This window comes from Rhinolophus hipposideros (assembly GCF_964194185.1).
Source record: "Rhinolophus hipposideros genome assembly, chromosome: 5".
Classification (NCBI taxonomy): domain Eukaryota; kingdom Metazoa; phylum Chordata; class Mammalia; order Chiroptera; family Rhinolophidae; genus Rhinolophus; species Rhinolophus hipposideros.
The window spans coordinates 24,372,616-24,379,216 of NC_138051.1; the positions used below are offsets into that span (position 1 = coordinate 24,372,616).

The 6,601-nt window shown below is 34.6% G+C and overlaps 1 pseudogene across 1 annotated transcript; it reads right to left on the minus strand.

Moving 5' to 3' along the window:
* Positions 1-5,031: 5,031 nt before the first annotated feature.
* On the minus strand, positions 5,032-5,844 carry LOC308497576 (non-selective voltage-gated ion channel VDAC2-like; annotated as a pseudogene). Its single transcript has one exon. The product of its transcript is annotated as a non-selective voltage-gated ion channel VDAC2-like (transcript).
* Between the last annotated feature and the right edge of the window lie 757 nt (positions 5,845-6,601).

Here is a 6,601-nt window from a genome sequence, read left to right on the forward strand (position 1 = left end):
AATTATACATTTATTATTTTTTACTATAAGTAGGGAGGTAGAGGAAAGGGACAGCTAGTGGTAAAAGTAACAGGTGTATTTTAAATTAGACACCAAAATGAAATAATATTTTTAAATGCATGAAATAATATTTTTAAATGCCTCTAAACTACAGTAATTATATAAAAACTAGATAATAAAGAGAACGTTTATTCTCAGTGAAACAGAAATACCGTTAAACTGAACTAAAGGTTTGCCTTAATTTTTAATAGTAATACGGTAAAGAAAACTTTCAGTTAAAAAATAGCCTTTGAAACACATATGGTTGCAGTATTAGATTGCAAATTAGTATATGGACAGGCTGTTCTGGGCCTAATTAGTTAACTAAATTAAGACAGATTACCTGGGCTGCATGATATCTTTCTTAAATTTTAAAGGAAATCTTTTGGTTGAAAATATAATATTATTCTTTAAAAAAACAAGAAGCAAAGGGGCTACAGTACACCAATTTGTAGGGCTACCAGATAAAATTTAGGATGCCATCTAATTTCAGATAAACACCAATACAAATATTTGTATTTGTATTTGTATTCTTTTTAATACAAATACGCCCATAAGATATTTGGGAAATATTTATGCTGAAATTTATTCATTCTTAATTAAATTTAAAAATTAGGTATTTTTATTTGTTAAATCTGGCAACATGACACTTTGCCAATCTTGTACATTTAGAAGCTTGAACAGGGTACAATTTAACCATTTGTCTCATTTTTACACATATTCATTTTTGCAATTTTCAAAAATAAAAATGATAATGGAATATGTAAGCACTAATTTCTTGAATGCTTACTTCTTGCAACATTATGTGGTAAGCTATGTTTGTAAATAAAAGTTCTGTCTTCATATACAACATGCAGATGAAGCACAGACAGATGATTATAACCGACCTGACTATTGTTTTGAATTTGATGTAAAAGTGCATATAAAGAGGCAACTATTGCATGTGATTGCTACAGACTTTCAAGAAATCGTCAATAAATGTTCACAGCAAAGGCTATTTAAATAAAATAGCTGTCAGAAGCTAGTGGGGAATATTTTACAAAAAGGAATCAAATAGAAAAAGATAAATGGACACTTATGTGGCAGGAACAGCATAAGTATCAACAGATTTGACCAATTTTATTTAGCATTTATATGCACTATGTGTTAGATGGAATGCACAATAAATTCCCAACTTGGATTGAAATGTCAAGCTGATGAGGTTGAATGGATGTTTTTAGGATACTATGAGAGTAGTCATAACATGTGGTAAATGAATTCCAAGTTTAGGTGTTGTGGTCTTGGCACAAATGTGGAAATTCATTTGACCAGATATGTAGAGGTTCATTTCTTGGTTCTCAATTCTGTTCCATTATTCTACATGTCTCTTTTTATGCCATCACTATACTGTTTTGATTACTGTAGCTGTGTAATATGTTCTAAAATTAGGAAGTGTGAGGCCTCCAGCTTTGTTGTTCTTTCTCAATATTGTTTGGCCATTTTGGATCCATAGCGGTTCCATACAAATTTTAGGATTTTTATTTTCTATTTCTGTGAAAAATAACATTGGAATTTTGATAGAAACTATATCAAATCTATGGATCACTTTGAGTAGTTGTGGACATCATAACAATATTAAGTCTTTCAATCATGAACATTTATTTGTATCTTTTAATGTTTCTGTGATGAACAATTTGTAGCTTTTAGTGTATAAGTCTTTCACCTCCTTGGTTAAGTTTTGTGTTTTTTTAAAGCAAAATATTAACTTATATTTGCTTTATGATACAAAATTGGAGTAAGGTTAGAAGAAACACTGACATCAGTTAAGTACCTAATTCACTTAAATACTAGTGCTCAACAATTATTGCTTATTTGGCTGTCTCTACCACTACTCCTACTGTTAGATATATTTTTAAAATTTTTTCTTTTGGACTTCTCTCTCTCTCTCTCTCTCTCTCTCTCTCTCTCTCTCTCTGTCTTTAGGTTTAAACATACAGAACAACATAGTGATCAGACATTTACATGACACACATAGTGATAACCCCAACAAGTCTACACGTCTACTACCCATCTGACACCATACAGTTATTAGAAGATTATTGACTATATTCCCGATGGTGTACTACACATCCATGTGACTATTTTTTAAAATTGTAGTTGACGTTCAATTTTATTTTGTATTAGTTTCATATGTACAGTGCAGTGGTTAGGCATTTATATAATTTATGAAGTGATCCCCCCAATAAGTCTACTCCATCCTATCTGACACTATACATAGTTTTTACAATACTATTGACTATATTCCCCATACTGTGCTTTGCATCCCCCTGACTTCTCCTTCACCTTTCTCACCTACCCCCTTCCCCTCTCACCCTTTCCAATCTAGTAAGCATTAGTTCTTCTCTGTGTCTATTGGTTTATTTCTGTTTTGTTTATTTATTTTGTTCTTTAGATTCCAAATGTAAATGAGATCACATGGTATTTGTCTTTCTTCCTCTGAGTTATTTCACTAAGCATAATACCGCCAGGTTTATCCATGTTGTCACAACTACTTAGTTAAGTTTATTCCTGTGTTTTATTCTTTATGGTACTATTGTAAGTGAAATTTTCTTCAATTCCTTTTCAGATTGATTCTTATTTGTTTATAGAAATGCAACTGATTTTTGTATGTTGATTTTATATTTTGCGACATTACTGAATTCACTTATTACTTCTAACAAGTTTTATTTGTGTGTGTTTGCAATTTTTAGGGTTATCTAAATATAACATGTCATCTGCAAACACAGATAATTTTTTATTCTTCCTTTGGATTTTAATGCTTTTGTATCCTTTTCTTGCTTCATTTCTCTGGCTAGGATTTCCAGTACTATGTTGAACAGAAGTGGCAAGAGGGAACATCCTGATCTTAGAGGAAAAGATTTCAGCTTTTCATTGGTGAGTTTGATGTTACCTATTATATATGTTATATATATGGCCTTTATTATGTTGAGGTAATTTCCTTGTATTCCTAGTTTATTGAATTTTTTTATCATGTATTTATTTTTTTTTAATTGCTTTTTCTGCATCTATTAAGATGATGATATGATTTTTTATCTTCCATTCTGTTAATATGGTGTACTGCATTGCTTGATTTTCATATGTTGAACCACTTTTCATCCCAGGGCTATGTCTTACTTGATCATGGTGTGTGATCTTTTAATGTGTTGTTAAATTTGGTTTGCTAATTATTTGTTGAGGATTTTTGCATCTATATTCTTCAGGCATAGTATTCTCTAATTTTCTTTTCTTCTACTGTCCTTATCTGGCTTTGATATCAGGGTAATGCTGGTCTCATAAAATTAGTTTGGAAGTGTTCCCTCCGCTTCAAATTTTTACAAGAGTTTGAGAAGGTTTGGTGTTAATTTTTTTCTTTGAAAATTTTGCAGAATACATCTGTGGAGGCTTCTGATCCTAGAATTTTTTTTTTGGGTGGGGAGGATTTTTTAATTTTTTATTATTGATTCAATCACATTACTACTTATAGACCTGTTCAGATTTCTATTTCTTAATGATTTAGTCTTGGTATGTTTTATGTTTCTTGGAACTTACCCACTTCTTCTATATTGTCTAATTTGTTGGTGCATAATTGTTCATAATAGTCTTTTATGATTTTAAAATTTCCGTGGCATCAATTATAATATCTCTTACTTAATTTCTGATTTTATTTACCTATTGTCCCTCCTTTTTCTTAGTCTAGCTAAAGTTTTGTCAATTTTGTTAATCTTTTTTTTAAAAGAAACAACTCCTATTTTGTTGTTTTTCTATTCTGTTTGCTTTATTTGTCAACACTGGTCATGGTGCAAGAATATATTGATTATAATTGAAGACTATAAACTCAGGAAACGATACGGTAATCATGGCTGTTTATCAACTCTCAGAACCCAACATTAAAGACAGAAGTGTAGTGGCTCCTTTGGAAAACAGACAATGAAAGAAGAATGGCTCTATTTGTAACCCCATAAGACAGTCATCAAATTTGCCCATTCATAACCTTTTTTTTTTTCCTTCCTCTCTAAATAGCACAGGAAAGTGAAATCTCAATTTTCTATCCTCTCTCAAGGCTAGGGGATCTCATACGGTCTGATTCTGGCCAATGAGATTTATGTGGAAGACTGCCAGGTAAGATTTAGGGGACTGAACAGAAGTCTGTACTTAAAAGCTAAAAATTACCAGGCTGTGCGTAGATGATCACTTTGACTGTCTTTACCTGTACAATGAATTGACCAAAAGCATAAGGACTGCAAGGTGGCTATATTTTTGACAGCAGAATTTTAAAAGAAACTCCAGGCTTGGCCTGCTACAACCGCTGATTATTCAGTCCCTAACACAAACACTGTTATCTCTAAGTAACACAGATAGGCGAAAAAACTGCTGAAGCAATGCAGGTAGTAAAAAGGATATGCCATTCCCTTTGCCTAAGATGATGCCTTGGAGGCTAATGAAAAAGGAAGATTTTTGTACCCAGGAGAAATAAAAGCTTCCAGTAAGTCTAATCAGGAAAAGGATTCCATCCTAGGGCAGGAAGTCTAACTAATCCTATCAGATAGTTCTGATATCTGTTAATTTTGATATGTGATATAGATTGAATAGTGCTTATGTTTCTCATGCTCCCTTTTCCAAATGGGATTTTTTAAATATTGTAGTTACTTGCTTCTCACCACTGTATATTGTGAATTCTGTGAGCAGATAAGTTATCTTTTTTTCTTTTACAGTTTTCATAAAGGTCAATTTCATTATTGGTGGGTAGTGCATTTAACAGTTAAATACATTTAAATAAGTAGATAGATAACCAACTAGAAACCAGCTAACAAGTAACTGTCTAAATATGTAAAATACAGCTCTTGTTTAGATCAGCCTTTGTTTTGATCACCTTCTTAGCTGGGGAAGAGCAGGGGGGAAGCTTGCTGGTCACTCTGGATATATATGAAGGCCAAATCTTCTGATACCCATTCCCAGAAGTTTCTTTCAGCTGGATTAAGCCTCCAAGTCCAGAGCAAGCTCAAGTTTGTGGCCTCCAGAATTAATGTTCTTCCCATCTACCAGAGCACACAGTGTAAACTTCACACCGAGCCTCAGAGTCTGAGGGTAGCGCACTCCATTTAAACTAGATTGTTGAGTTTTGCAGAAATGGAAACAGTGGGATCCAACTGATGTTTAGCTGCTCTTCCAAAGTGAGTACCAGTTGGTACCTGGTGTCCAAGCAACGTTTACTGATGTGTCTGATAAGTTGATCCTCCAGATTCTATCCCATCATTAACATTAGTGTGTTGCTGGAAGTCTCCAGTCCTGCAGCCCACTGCAATGTTATTCCTGATTTGGCACTGTCAAAGATGATCTGGTACTCAGCAAGCCAGACCTCATAACCAAAGAGAGCTGAACCATGGATTGCAGGTCCAGCAAAATCAAAGTCAACATCGCAACCAAGGTTTATACACTCCCTCTTGTAAGAAGACTTGATTTTACCACTGTTCTTTCCTATGTTTGATGAAAAGGTGGTATCAGATTTTGAACCTTGACAAATCTGGTCTTCACTGCGATTTCTGTTCCTACTGTCTTATCAGTGTTCCATTTCTGTGTGAAAGTCAGACCATCCTTGCACCGTTTATATTTGGTCTCCAAGGTCCCAGTAACTTTACCAGTGACTGTATTAGATGAACCACGTTGAGAATTCCACACCACTGCATGACTTTTTTTCAGATCCAGTTTCACCAACCCCAAACCAAATCTTTTGTTGAAAATATCTTTGGCAGCTCTGCTAACATCAGCATGTGATGGAAGGATACACATTGGCCTCATGTAGCTCTGTCCTAAGTCACTGTGGAGAGACTATGGGAAGAGGAGATCTAGGAAACTTGAGGTTGCTTTGGAATCCTAGAAGAGAAGGACATGATTAATCAGGCTGTTTTGGGGGGAGACTCAGGAAAGGCTTTTCAATGGATGTGATATTGGAGCTGAGTTGTAAAGATCGCATCACAGTGGTTTCCTGAGGGGGGCCGCAGCCACCTTTCCACTCTCAGCTGAGGCCACAGGGCTGCAGCTGCAGCAGCTGGAGGGCGAAGTCAGATAAGTTATTTTTTAAACGTGCAATCTGAATTTAGTGGCTCGAAATCAGATAAGTTATTTTTTAAACATGCAATCCGAGTTTAGTGGCTGGGTGAACTTTGGGGCTGTCTCTTTAAATAATGGGGGAGAGTGTTTTGTGTAATGGGGAAAAGGATATATATGAATTTTGAATACACAGGATGTAAATAGTGGATCTGACTCCCTTGAAGTCAGGATAGGGTAAACATGCCCCAGTTTGGGGTGAAGTGGATATATTTTGACTAGCTTCTGTGAAAACTTTCTTGATGTAAAAGAACAGACTTAATTAGTAGGGCCTCATTTACCCTTTGACTCTGTCTTCTTCCTACTTATAATTAAGATATGAAGTCTGGATATACAGTAGTTCTGTGAATTTTAGGTAAGTAGCACAATAACTGAATGCTCTCTTGGTGCCATTATTGAGCCACCGAACCAACTCTGGTCTCTCTACCTCTGAATTATT